This window comes from Sphaerodactylus townsendi, linkage group LG16 (assembly GCF_021028975.2).
Source record: "Sphaerodactylus townsendi isolate TG3544 linkage group LG16, MPM_Stown_v2.3, whole genome shotgun sequence".
Lineage (NCBI taxonomy): Eukaryota > Metazoa > Chordata > Lepidosauria > Squamata > Sphaerodactylidae > Sphaerodactylus > Sphaerodactylus townsendi.
Window position 1 is genome coordinate 20,778,432 of NC_059440.1, and position 14,773 is coordinate 20,793,204.

Below are 14,773 nucleotides of genomic sequence, written 5' to 3' on the forward strand. Positions count from 1 at the left end.
GGACTCCCAAAGGGGGTGCCCCCATCCTCCATTGTTTCCAATGGGAGCATCTGGCTCCATTTTCCCTCTATGGCTCTGCCCAGAGGGGAGGGGCAGGGGAGTCTGCCATTCCTGACCTCGGAGAGCTGCTTTTATAAGCGCTAGGCCAGGGGCGGGGCTTGGGGAGGCGTGGCCATGCCCTAGGGGTGGGGTGGGTGTGGCCCCACCCCCGAACCCCCCCATAAAAAAATCTATACCTACGTCCCTGTTTCCAGCAGAAAAGCTCTGCACCTCCTAGAAGAGAGGAAAAGTTTGTATTTATACCCCGCTTTTCTCAACTGGAAGGAGTCTCAAAGCAACTTGCACATTCCACCCCTTTGTCTTCCCACAGCACACACCTGGTGAGGTAGCTGGGGCTGATAGAGTTCCGAGAAAACTGTAACTAGCCCAAGGTCGCCGAGCAGACTTCTTGTGGAGGAGCAGGGAAACAAAGAGTGCGCTGCTCATGTGGCGGAGTGGGGAATCAAACCCACCTCTCCAGACTAGCATCCACCTGCTCTTAACATGATGCTGGCTCTTAGCAATATTCCTTTCCCAGGGTGAGTCACCCTCAGTTCCAGAGCCTCAGCAAATTTGGTAGGCATTTCCATCCAAATAGCATCCCTGGGTTGAGGATGCAGCATAGAGGTGGGAACACACTATTGGCAGAGTACTAATTATGCAGAAAAGTGGCAGACTTGCTGATTAAAGATAAATGTTTATTAGGGCACTTCATTTCAGGTAGGAAAGCCAAGAGACAAGAGTTAGCCTGCAGTTACTTTGCTAACTAGGGAATGAGGGAGACTTCTGAGAAAGAGGGGGAAATTAGACCTGGGAATATCAGTCTGAGGACAGACAAGAGGTGACACAAAAGGATGGATATACTCATGTCCAGACTGAAAAAGTTTGGATGCTTATGCGCTGATCTACACCCCGATTTGCCCAGGGCACTTTCGGCTTATGGGCCTGCTCTGGCTTGTCCTCTCTGATACAAAAGGTAATTCTTACAAGGAATTGTTGGAGTTTACTGCACAGAGAAGCAGCTAACACTCTGATTAAAAGGGCAAAAAAGTAAATGTTTATTAGGAAGTACATTTAGGATAGGAAAGAGGGAAAGGTGGCATGCCGCTATCTTGCTAGCTAGGAAGAGTCTCTGTTACTAACTTCCAAGAAGAAGCAGGATATTAGACCTGAGAGTCTCAGTCTAAGGACAGACAAGAAACTAGGACCAGGAGTAATGGGTTCAAGGTGAAAGAAAACAGGTTCCACCTAAACATCAGAAGAGTAAGAAGAGTTGGATTTATATCCCCCCTTTCTCTCCTGTAAGGAGACTCAAAGGGACTTTATAAACTCTTTGCCCTTCCCCCCTCACAACAAACACCCTGTGAGGTAGGTGGGGCTGAGAGAGCTCCAAAGGACTGACGAATCCAAGGTCACCCAGCTGGCATGTGTTGGAGTTCACAAGCTAATCTGGTTCACCAGATAAACCTCCACAGCTCAAGTGGCAGGGTGGGGAATCAAACCTGACTCCCCAGATTAGAGTGCACCTGCTCTTAACCACTACACCTCACTTGCTCTCAGAAAGACTTCCTGACAGTAAGGGCTGTTCGACAGTGGAATGCACTACCGCAGAGTGTAGTAGAGTCTCCTTCTTCAGATGTTTTAAAAGAGAGGCTGGATGGCCATCTGACAGGAGTACTTTGATTGTGTGTTCCTGCATTGCACGGGGTTGGACTTGATGGCCCTTGGGGTCTTTTCCAACTCTATGATTCTAAGAGGTCGCTAATGATGGAGGGGTCACTAACTTTACAGCCCTCTCTAGCTGACTACTTGCCTGCCCCTTGCTGAGTCCCTTTGCACTTTAGATATTGCTGCATCCAACAGGAAGACCGGTCACCAGTCCAGCTCAAAGTTCCAAAGCTGCTTCTCTTGGAAGGGAAACCCAAGAGCTTTGCTCGGGATTCACGACTGAGGTGAGAAGAGCGCACCTCCTTGCCCAGAGGCTCCTCTGATTTCCCACGAAAGCAACTCTGCTGTCAGAGCTATGGTTGACAGTCTATGTCAGGGGTCTGCAACCTGTGGCTCTGGAGCCGCATGTGGCTCTTTCAGCCTTACACTGTGGCTCCACATGGCCTCGAGGTTGGATGGTAGTGTGGGTGTGTCCCTCCAGAGTAGCCGCCATCCCCACTCTGCCCCACGGAGCAGGCAGAGGGGGTTTCCCTGCCCAGCACTTTTGCCTCCCAGCGCTGGAAGAAAAGATGAACGAAGGGCCCGAACTAGAGGCAGCTCCACACCGGCTCGGTAGATCCTCAGAACTGTGGAAAATGGGTCCAAATGGCTCTTTGGGTGGTAAAGGTTGCCGACCCCTGGTCTATGTGATGTAGTGGTTAGTATACTGGACTAAGATCTGGACGTCCCAGGTTTGAATCTCCACTCAGGCTATGGAAGCTCATTGGGTGACCTTGAGCCAGTTTCAGTCTCTCAGCCTGACCCACCTCACAGGGTTGTTGTAAGAATACAACAGAGGAGGGGAGAATGACATAAGTTGTGCTGGGTCAACATTGGAGAGAGTGGTGGGGAATAGTGTAAATAAATAAATTTTAAAAAAGAACAATCCCAGCTATCTATGAGCCAGTGTGGTGTAATGATTAAGAGCAGGTTGATTCTAATCTGGGGAACCGGGTTTGATTCCCCACTCCTCCACCTGAGTGGCAGAGGCTTATCTGGTGAACCAGATGTGCTTCTGCACTTCTACATTCCTGCTGGGTGACCTTGGGCTAGTCCAGGGGTAGGGAACCTGCGGCTCTCCAGATGTTCAGGAACTACAATTCACAGTTCTCTCAGAACTCTCTCAGCCCCACCTACCTCACCAGGTGTCTGTTGTGGGGAGAGGAAGGGAAAGGAGCTTGTCAGCCACCTTGAGCCTCCTTACTAGAGAGAAAGGTGGGATAGACATCCAAACTCCTCTCCACCTTGTACAACTCTAACCCATTTGGGTTTACACTGAAGTAACTCTGCATCAGATTGCACGGTCTTATAGAATGTGGAGAACACACTGGGTCGCCAGCTTCCGCCTTGAGAATTCCTGGAGATTTGGAAGGGGTGCTTAGACAGGGCAGAGTTTGAAGAGAGGAGGGAACATATTGCCATAGACACCACCACCCAAAGCATCTCTTTTCTCCAGGGGAACTGATCTCCAGCATCAGTGGTTCATTCCAAATCACCTGGGCACACCTGGAACCTGGTGCTACCGACAAAGCATGAGCCCCCACTCCAGGTGTTTTACAGCAGCACCTCAATGCCTTGAAATTTCCACCCCACACCTCTGTGCAGTTTCACACATTGCCCCTTGAGTCAGCCAAGCACCTCCGTTCCAGGTGGTGTGCCCAACCTCCAGGGAACACCTGGAGATTTCCCCACCATTACAATAGATCTCCCGGCTACACTGTCCAGTCCCCTGGGGGCATCATTATACCCTGCTGAGGAGGATCCTCCCCTCCCTGAGAACAGGTGGGGTACAGTGGTTAAGAACAGGTGGACTCTAATCTGGAGAACCGGGTTGGATTCCCCACCCTGCCACTTGAGCGGTGGAGGCTTATCTGGTGAACCAGATTAGCTTGGGCACTCCAACACATGCCAGCTGGGTGACCTTGGGCTAGTCACAGTTCTTCAGAGCTCTCTCAGACCCACCCACTTCACAGGGTGTTTGTTGTGGGGTCGGGGAGAAGGGAAAGGAGATTGTCAGCCCCGAAGAAGAAGAAGAAGAAGAAGAAGAAGAAGAAGAAGAAGAAGAAGAAGAAGAAGAAGAAGAAGAAGAAGAAGAAGAAGAAGAAGACGACGCCGACGCCGACGCCGACGCCGACGCCGCCGCCGCCGCCGCCGCCGCCGCCGCCGCCGCCGCCGCCGACGACGACGACGACGACGACGACGACGACGACGACATTTACAGGAGAGAAAGGTGGGAGGTATAAGTCCAAACTCTTCTTCTTCTCCGCTCCCCAAATCTCCCGGTATTTCCCAACCCACAGCAGGGACCCTGGCTGCAGAGCGAGCGCTGTCTGGATACCAGCCTAAGAGCTGGCATTTCCCAGGCAGGCAACCCTGGCGTTGCGCCCCTAGCTGTGATTTTCCCAAGTCAGGACTCGCCCTCGGAAGCTAGGCCAGGCATAATTGCGCATCTCCTGGCACAGCTGCTGACAGATCTCTCCTGCTGCAGCCGTGGGCGCACTGAAGGCTCGCAGAAGCGTAGTCACCCAGGCATGCTCCTGCCTCGCTGGCCCCAGCCTTTTTCCTGGCTCCCGCAGCGCAGGGCAGGCAGGCAGGCAGACCGAAACTGGGAGCTCGCTTCTGCCTGCAGGCGCAGGAAGGCACTCTCAGGCTGCCGAGGTCAGGCCCGGTGCTTTCCCTGGGAGGAGGGAGCTTTCCCGCACTTCAGGTGACATGGAAGGCAGAACGTGGGAAAAGGCTCACCTGCTGGGAAGAAAACGTGTTGCGCTGAGCAGAAACGGAGCTGGCTTGCCCAGCCTGTCTTTAAGGGGACCTATAGTAGTAGTAGTAGTAGTAGTAGTAGTAGTAGTAGTAGTAGTAGTAGTAGTAGTAGTAGTAGTAGTAGTAGTAGTAGTAATAGGAGAAAAAGAAGAAGAAGAAGAAGAAGAGGAGGAGGAGGAGGAGGAGGAGGAGGAGGAGGAGGAGGAGGAGGAGGAGGAGAAGAAGAAGAAGAAGAAGAAGAAGAAGAAGAAGAGGAGGAGGAGGAGGAGGAGGAGGAGGAGGAGGAGGAGGAGGAGGAGGAGGAGTTTGGATTTATATCCCCCCTTTCTCTCCTATAGGAGACTCAAAGAGGCTTACAATCTCCTTGCCCTTCCTCCCTCACAACAAACACCCTGTGAGGTAGGTGGGGCTGAGAGAGCTCTGAGAAGCTGTGACTAGCCCAAGGTCACCCAGCTGGCGTGTGTGGGAGTGCACAGGCTAATCTGAATTCCCCAGATAAGCCTCCACAGCTCAGGCGGCAGAGCTGGGAATCAAACCCGGTTCCTCCAGATTAGATACACAAGCTCTTAGCCTCCTACGCCACTGCTGCTCTCTAGAGGCAGGTGGTCAATGCTAATGATAACGCAGTGAGAGCCAGCGTGGTATACTTGTTAAGAGCAGGTGGATTCTAATCTGGAGAACCGGGTTTGATTCCCCACTCCTCCACCTGACTGGCAGGGGCTTATCTGGTGAACCAGGTGTGTTTCCGCACCGCTACATTCCTGCTGGGTGACCTTGGGCCAGTCACAGTTTGTTCAGAACTCTCTCAGCCCCACCTGCCAAACCAGGTGTCTGTTGCGGGGAGAGGAAGGGAAAGGAGCTTGTAGGCCACCTTGAGTCTCCTTACAGGGGAGAAAGGTGAGGTACAAATCCAAACTCTGAACTCCTCCTCCATAGGATCTGAAGATGCCAGTCACAGATTCAGGCGAAACGTCTGGAGAAAATGCTGCTAAAACATGGCTATACAACCCAGAAAACCCACAACACTCTAGGATTTTCATTGTCATACTCTGTAAGTGCTCTGTATTAAACAGCTCAAATCATTCCAGGAATTGGCTGGATGATTATCCAGAGTCTGGAGCAACCCTTTAGTCTCTAACCACCTCCATATAAAACCAAGCAGAAGCTTCTATGTCTGAAACTGGCGAAGATTCCCTCCCCCCTTTTCTCCCCTCCTCCCTTATGTCTGACTTTAAATTGTAAGCTCCTTGGGGGCAAAGACTTATCTTGCTTATGCTGTGCAAGGCACCACATGAGTCTTTTTCATGAAAGGGGGCGCCTTTAAAAACGAGTTAAATTATTATCGCTGCCGTTACTGCTGCTACAGTATCCCATCTGGGTTCCTACTCCATTTCCCGCTTGATGAATTGATGAAACGAATTGCCCACATCTTGCCTGGCCCAAAGATGGCCGCTTGACAGGCCAGAGCTGTTTGTAGGTGCTCAGGGTGTTTCTGATAGCGGAGCCAGAAGTAAATCCGTTCCACTTCTGGATTTTTGTTTGACTAAGCATTAAACTATGTTTTATTTTTGTGTTAGTTAGGTAGAAGCCAACTGTATTAGATAGGAAATAGGATTTATAATTTTCTCTGTATCGGTGACTGCGCGGAACCTCCTTGGCTCAAGGCAGGAGTCCACCTCGGCCCCACCTGAGCCCGCCCTTTCACGTGCAAAGATCCCTGATGGACGCACACAAAAGAGGATCTTGGGGAAAGCGCCTCGCCCTGCCAAATCCCGTCAGCAGGCAGATAAGGGGCCATCGTCATCAAGCTCCATTTCCTGACCCTGAACACCTGAAGGACCCTTTGTGATTCTCCCGCCAGGGCATATGTCATCGCCTCGCCCTACTCTGGCACGAAACCCAAGAAGGAGATGCCTATCGAACTCTGATTGGTTCCTGCATGTTGCAAATGCATGATTGGTTGTTTTGAATTTTGTTAATGAATGGTGGTGGGCTGTCTTGGGTGCTCCCGGGCTCCCGACGGGAGAAAGTGTATTTAAGATGTTGTAAGGCTGCTAGGCAGTGCAGTGGCTGTGTGGAACGGAGGTGCTGACACTTAGGTCAGCATCTCAATAAACCTTCTTTGTTTATTATACTTGCCGTGTCGGGTCTTGCTTGGGTTCCTGGGCGCTGCCGAGAGCTGGGCACTTGGGAGTTAGTAAAAGTTACCAAGGGCAGCGCGGTAACATTTCTGTGTGACGCAGCCGGCCCCTTCCTTGTGGGAGCTGGAGGCTGGAGGTGCCAGATCAGCACGAGGAGGCTCCATTCCGGAGATACGGTGCAGCGGTTGCCTACGGCAGTGAGACAGACGGGCATGTATCCAGCTCACGCCGGGTCTAGTAGAGGCAAGGCGGCATGTGCCTTTTCCCACACTGCTTTGTCCAGAAGTCACACTGGAAGATTGATCCCTCAGGGCTTGGAGGCCTCACCCGGTTCTCAGGAACTGCCAACTGAAACTGCTTACTCACCCACCACAAACCAGGTGGGTGGCTGAGCTGCTTGTCTCCACGAAACATGCCCAGGCGTCGCTCCGGAGTGTCGGAGCTCTGACCAATATGTAAGAGAGATTGCAGAGCTCAAGAGGAGGATTCTAAGGGAATGGAGAGAGTCTGGACAGGCCTGGTCCTAGAGGCGGTGCTGATGTCTAGCCACTTGACCAAAATCCAGACCAACCAGAATTGTTGTGGCCTACTCTGGGTTGGGAAATTCCCGGAAATTCGGGGGTGGTGCCTTGGGAGACAGCTCAGTGGGAATGCGATGCCACAGAGTTTGCCATCCAAAACTTCCTGGGGAACTGAACGATGTTGCCTGAAGATCATTTGCAATTCTGAAAAGAAAAAAAACCTCCAGGCCCCACCTGGAGGCTGGTAACCCTATCCACCACCAATTTCCTGATTGCAACCTGTTTGCTGTCTTTCCAGAAAACTGTACACAGGGAATCCTTCCATCCTCTCACTATGAAGAAGAAGAAGAGTCTGTATTTATATCCCACCTTCCTCTCCTGTAAGGAGTCTCAAGGGGGCTTACAAGCTCCTTTCCCTTCCTCTCCCCATAACAGACACCTGGTGGGTAGATGGGGTTGAGAGAGTTCTGAAAGAACGGTGACTAGCCCAAGGTCCCCAAGCAGGAATATAGGAGTGCGGGAACACACCTGGTTCACCAGATAAGCCTTTGCCACTCAGGTGGAGGAGTGGGGAATCTAACCCGGTTCTCCATATTAGAATCCACCTGCTGTTAACCACTACGCCATGCAAAGGAGGAGAGTGTCGGCTTGATGGCAGAGCATCTGGGTCCCAGGTTCAAACGCCGGCATGGCCTGCCGAACATACGGGGTGAAGTGATGTGAAAGATGTTTTCATGTTCAGATGTTTTCATGTTAGCTGCCTTAAGGGTTCTTTTTGGTAGAAAGGCGACATTAAAATGTTCATTATTGTTGTTGTTGTTGTTGTTGTTGTTAATAATAATAATAATAATATGAATGAATGAATGAATGAATGAATGAATGAATGAATGAATGAATGAATGAATGAATGAATGAATGAAGGAATGAAGGAATGGATGGATGGATGGATGGATGGATGGATGGATGGATGGATGGATGGATGGATGGATGGATGGATGGATGGATGGATGGATGGATGGATGGATGGATGAATGGATGAATGAATGAATGAATGAAGGTTCTCTTCCACTTGCTTTGGCACAAGGATCATGAAGAGGGAGAAATCTCAGAGTTCCGAGGCCGGGGACCAAGGCAGGATTATGGCAGAACGTTTCTTTCAAACATAAGCTACTAATATAGATATCATTATCTAACCTCCAGAAGCATAGGAGGCGGCTGGGAAAGAAGGCAGGTCTGACTTTCCCCCCTGAGGGCCTCTTCCTCTCTCCCCGCCCCCTCTTGTTCTGCTTAAGAAATCGCTTTGCAATATAGCCTTGGGTTGCCAGGAAAGGCTGGAAGTGAGACAAGGCAAACCACCTGCAATTAAGCAATCGCTTGCAAAGTTCACTGCACTGTGCACCTGTTTAGGAGGCAGGGCTGAGAAGGAGGATCTCTGTAGCATTCCAGTGTCTCTGGGCCTCTGTTTCGCATCTCACATTGCTGCTGAACCCTTCAGCACTGCTGGCCTATGGGGTGGACTCTGGTGTCTGACTAATAATTTGGAGTCTAGAAAATAAAGGATCCCCCCACCCCCGAAAAAGAGAAGAAGAAGCGTTTGGATTCATATCCCACCTTTCTCTCCTGTAAGGAGACTCAACGGGGCTGACAATCTCCTTTTCCCTTTCCCCCTCCCACAATAAACACCCTGTGAGGTAGGTGGAGCTGAGAGAGCTCCGAAGAACTGTGACTAGCCCAAGGTCACCCAGATGGCATGTGTTGGAGTGCACAGTTTAATCTAGTTCACCAGATAAGCCTCCACAGCTCAAGTGGCAGAGCAGGGAATCAAACCCGGTTCTCCAGATTAGAATCCACCTGCTTTTTATTACTACACCATGCTGGCTCTTTGGGGAGCTGACAGGGGAGAAAGACAGGGTATAAATATCGTCCTCCATGCCTAGAACAATATTGCACAGTCTGGAGCTTGGTAGCCCTGCCCCAAGGACTTTGGGCCACTTAGATGAGTGGTAAACACACAAGGTGATGCGGGGTCCGAAATGTTATCCTGCAATTGTAAACTGATTGACACCCTTCTAAGCCTGTTGACTTCAGTGACGCAGCTGTAAATATGCACTGTTGAGTGCCTTTGTAGCAAGCATTTCTCAGGCTTGGCTGAAGACACAGACCTACTGGTGGCTACTCCAAAGAGGCTGGAGCCAGACCAATCATTTCTGCCCTGTCCCACTTGGAGTATATTGCAGACAGCCATAGGTGGGGTGACTCAAACCCATTCGAGAGGCTAGCAGAGGCGGTTTGCATTTGCCTTCCTCTTCATAGCGACCCTGCCATTCCTTGATGGTCTCCCATCCAAGCACTAGCCAATGCTGACCCTAGAATCATAGAGTTGGAAGAGACCACAAGGGCCATCAAGTCCAACCCCCTGCCATGCAGGAACACACAATCAAAGCACTTCTGACATATGTTCATCCAGCCTCCGTTTAAAAACCTCCAAAGAAGGAGACTCCACCACCCTGCTTAGCTTCTGAGATCTGATGAGATCTGCCTAGCTTGGATCACCAAACATATACAATGGGGCCTGTCTCCTGTTTTCTATGAAGCGGAGCCCTAGTTTACCAGCCAAAGGCAGCGGCTAAGTCCTGTATGGTTCATCCTGTAGGCATGAAACTGATCCTGGCATTTCTTACTGTTTTTGCTTTAAGTAATAAAGACACTTTTGCTGTGAGGGAGTGTGTGGCGGCGGCGGCGGCAGTAGCTCCCCAGAGGACAGAGAAGTGTCAGACGTTAAGGCAGCTGCATCTCCCTGCTGATCCCACACTTTCACAGTGCCAGTGGGTGAACGGACTTTTATGGCATCTCGACTTGGGCTTCCCTCCAGAAAGGGGATGGGAATATTCTGTTCCTTGCCAGGGCTTGTGCAACCCGACAGAAAGGTCTGGGGCTAACGCCTGCCATATATTTGTAATTCACCTGAAATCACCTGCAGCAAGATTGGATCCAGGCGTAAAACTTTTGTGGGCTGCAGCTCGCTTCATCAGGTGTATAGAACAGAATCCTTGCTGGGCAGGTATGTATATGTGAGGCTAGGAAAATCCGTCAGGAGAATGTTGGAAGAGGGACTAACGCCCCAGCTTAGAAAACTGGGGAAATAAAATGAGAGGGTGTGTGACCAATAGCAAAATGAACAAGCTTGGTCAGTAAAAAAAACCTAATCAGGAATTTGAAGATGAATGGAAAATGTGCTTCTCATATTATTTATAAATGTTTCAAAAATGGAGGGGCTGTGTTTGTTTGTTTTTCCTGGGTTACAATTGAAGCACTTTTCAGTCTTGCTTTTGGAAGATATGAGAGGAATGGATGGCCCAGGCTGGCCCGATCTTATCAGATCTCAAAAGCTAAGCGGGGTTGCCCCTGGTAAGTACTTGGATGGGAGACCCTCCAAGGAATGAATGCCAGGGTAGCTATACAGAGGAAGGCAATGGCAAACCTAGAGGTGGTTTGCCATTGCATCCTCTGTTGCCTTCCTCTGTATAGCAGCCCTGGCATCCATTCCTTGGGGGTTCATTCCTTGAAAATCCTATGAGGTCCCCATAAGTCACTTTATACACACAAGAGGAACACATATGCTTATGAGCCTCTGTAAGTTGCTATCCCCAACTGAACTCATGAGGACTCATAGGAACTTCTTGACCTAGTTGTTTCACAACTTGCAGAGAACTCCATCTAACTTGAAATAGGATCAGGCTATCTTTTTGGTACGTTTATATTCCACCTTTCTCCAAGGAACTTAGGGCAGTGTCTGTAAGTCTCCTTGCTGCCCTTTTACCTTCACAACAACCTGGTGAGGTAGGTCAGGCTGATAGAGACAGTGTGATTGGCCCCAGCTCACCCAGGGATTGGAACCTGGGTCTCCCAGATCCTAACCTGACCTTTTAACCATGATCAAAATTGAAATGCCAGGCCGACCTGCCCTTCCCAGCCCCCACACTCCCTTCCCATATAGCAGTGGTGGCGAACCTATGGCACGGGTGCCAGAGATGGCACTCAGAGCCCTCTCTGTGGGCACGCTCAAACAGAGTGCCCCCCCCCCCATCTAGGCTGGCCTGGGCTGCTGGTCTCGATTATTAACATTAAACCTGAAACCTAGTTTTGGGGAATCAGTGTAGGTAACCCTGTTAAGCGCTGTTAAACTCCACTGATTTTCATGTGAAGAACTAAAGAGCAGGCTCGGTTGCTGGCAGTGGGGCTTGCTTCTGAGTAAACTCCTAGGGTCATGATTCACCCGTTGGAAGAGTTGCACAGTTGCTTCAAAGCAAAGCCACTGACTACCACCAAGTTTATTCCAGAGTAATGCATGCCTTGGAGCCAACTGTTTTTTCTAAACTAAAACCTCAGTATTCAGGTTAAATTGTCATGTTGGCACTTTGCGATAAATAAGCGGGTTTGGGGTTGCAATTTGGGCACTCAGTCTCAAAGAGGTTCGCCATCACTGCCATATAGGTACGTGAACAGCGATCCGTCTCATATTCACACGAGGCTACAAGTCTGAAGACAAGACCAGGCAAAGCTCTGGGACTGAGCAACTGAAGAGGTAGAAAGTACTCTTGCCGGGGCACGTTGGAGCTTGTTGGCATTTTACTGCTCCGAGAAGCAGCTGAATAAAAGGATGAAAGATTTATGTTTGTTAGCAAACTACAGTCAGGATAGGAATGAAGGGAAAGAGAGCGTGCTGTTATCTTGCTAGCTAGGAAGAGTCTGGGTACTCTGACTTCCAAGAAGAAGCAGGATAATAGACTTGAGAGTATCAGTCTATCATTCACTGTGCAGCTGACTACTTGTCTGCTCCCTGCTGGGTCTTTCTCTCAGTTCCTTTGCGTGCTAGACATGGCTACTTCCAACAGGGTCAACATGCACAAAGTCTGGGTTGGGTTCCAGCTTCCAAACACAAAGGCCCCAGATGTGAATTGCAAACTTCTCTGCCCTTCCAGTCTTTCTCCATCGGGGTGAGGGCAGGGGTGACACTTAAATCCTGAGGAAGACCCTTATGCTGAGAAAGGCATCTATTTGGGTGCTGTGTGGTTTCCGTGCTGTTTCCAGGTCTCCCATCCAAAAGGCATCTATTGCTGATGGAAAGAGTCAGGCCAAAGAGGCACGTGTCATCCCTATAAGGAAAGGGAGTGCCTCAGCAGGAAGAGGTCTTGCTCTGCCTTCCTCTGCCTCTTCCACTGCTGCCCTGCTTCTTGAGGTTACTGTAAATTACTGCAGCTAGAGGAGTGGCCTACCTTGCAGTATTGTCATCAGAATGACTAAGTGAAACCCTAAGTGAAACCTTTAAGGCCATTAGCGGCATTGGGCCTACATATCTGAGGGATCGCATCTCCCCTCGGGCATCGCCTGCCCTACCAGGGCCCTCCGGCCCCACGTGAGGAGCGGTTGCTGGAAATCCCTGGCCCAAAAAAGATCCGGCTGGCCACAACAAGGGCCAGGGCTTTTACTGCCCTGGCCCCTACCTGGTGGAACAGGCTCCCTAAGGGGAGACCAGGGACCCCTGCGTGACCTTTCAGAGTTTCCGCAAGAGGGCCTGTGTGTAAACGGACCAGCCGGGATGACCATCTGACCCCCATACCATCTTGGTCTCCCGTGGGCGGGAATGGGGTTGGGATAAGTCGCCATCTGTAAATTGTAAATTTTAAACTGTTTAAATTCTATTAATTTAAAGTTGTTATAGATTGTTTTATATTTGTATTATTATGTTGATGTACACCGCCCTGAGCCCTTCGGGGGAGGGCGGTTTAAAAATGAAATAAATAAATAAAATAAAATAAAATAACAGATGTGACTACGTCATCCATCCCCGGTCCCTACCAGAAGATTTCAGTGACGGATGCTGGCCAGGGCAACGGATTGACGAGCGTGTGGATAATTGCCCAGCTGATAACAAATGGAACTTGCCTGTTCAAAGGCAGTCTATCTGTAAGTACTAGACACTGGGCATAAAAAAGAGTCAGAGGCTCTCATGCTCCTGCTTCGTATCAGAAGGTGCTTGAGGCATCTTCAGTTTGACACCAGTATAATTGTGATGTTCTTTCTTTCAATGCCAGATATTGTTCCTTGAGTCCGATTTTCCTTTCCTCTTTCCCTTCTCTTTGCAGAGTAGCAGCAAGTTTCCCACTGACTCTCTTCTTCCAAGTGGGAGCCGGATTCATTTGGCAGTTTGTTAAAACATAGACAGTGGGGTTAACTGTTAAGAAGGCAAATATTTTTGGTTCCCATTTCCCTGAAATGCACCTCCTCAGGTCTGGAAGACCATCCCTGTAGTCTTAAAATATAGTCATGGCTGCTAAGCAATGAAGAAAAGCACTCTGCCTATGCTCAGAGGCATTCTCTATTCAGACTGCTCCAGGCCCAAGGCTGAGCCTTGAATTATCTGGATCCTGGATAGAGTTCATTGGTGACCTAGGAGGAAAGAATGACCTTTCCCATAATGACAGTTACTTACCATGACAATATCTCTTTGCTGGACTTTAGGTGAAGCTATTGGGGAAATTCCTCTTTATGCCCCAAACAACATTTGTCTGCACTGCAAACCGTGAAAGGTGACATGTTGTTTCTAAACCCTGTGTGTGCATAAAATGCTGTCCAGTTGCAACTGACTAATGGTAACCCCAGCAATGGACTTTCTAGGAAGGTGAGAAGGAGAGGTGGTTTGCCAGCGCCTTCCTCTACAGAGCCTTCCTTGGCGGTCTCTCTTCCAAGTATTGATCATGTTTAGCTTCCGAGATTTGACCAGACTGGGCTATACCATGCCACTGCCCCCCCCCCCAAGCCCCGTCGGAACAGGTTATGGACAGTTTCCTATGGAAGAACAAGCAGTTTTTTTACAGACCATAAATGTGGGTGTCTCTAAGTACTGGGGGCAGTGTGGTGTATCGGTTAGAGTAACAGACTAGGATTTGAAAGCTCCCCATTCTGCCATGAAAACTCCCTGGATGACCTTGAACCAATCCCTCTCTTTTGGCCTACCTCTAGGGGATGTTGTGAGGATAAAAGGAGGAAGGGAGAATGGAGTTTGCCACTCTGAGCTCTTCAGAGGAAGGTTAGGATGAAAATATGACAGAAGGAGGGCATGTAAAATAACTACGTAAATAAACAGTACTCAGAACTAAAATTGCCATTTTTTTTTAAAAAAAGGAAGACCTTAAGTTATCCCCACAATACACAAGTTTCAAAACGTTGATAGAAATGACAATGTTTTAACAAATCGTAACATTTTTATTATGCAGTAAATCTTCCAGTATATATATGTACAGGATTAAAGTGCTTTCCAGCCTTCGGCTCAATTTGTGCTGGATTTGTGCAAGTCACAGACCAGAGAAAAAAAGACACTTCACAACCCTTGGGGTTTACTGGCCACCAATTCCTAGACCCCTGTAGCCAAAAACACACAGGGAAAAGCTATGGAGTGGGGCTCTGGCTAAACAAACGGGCCAGAAATGTATTGTCGAAGGCTTTCATGGCTGGATTCAACTGGTTGTTGTGGGTTTTCCAGGTTGTGCGGCCGTGGTCTGGTTGATCTTGTTCCTAACATTTTGCCTGTATCTGTCGCCGGTG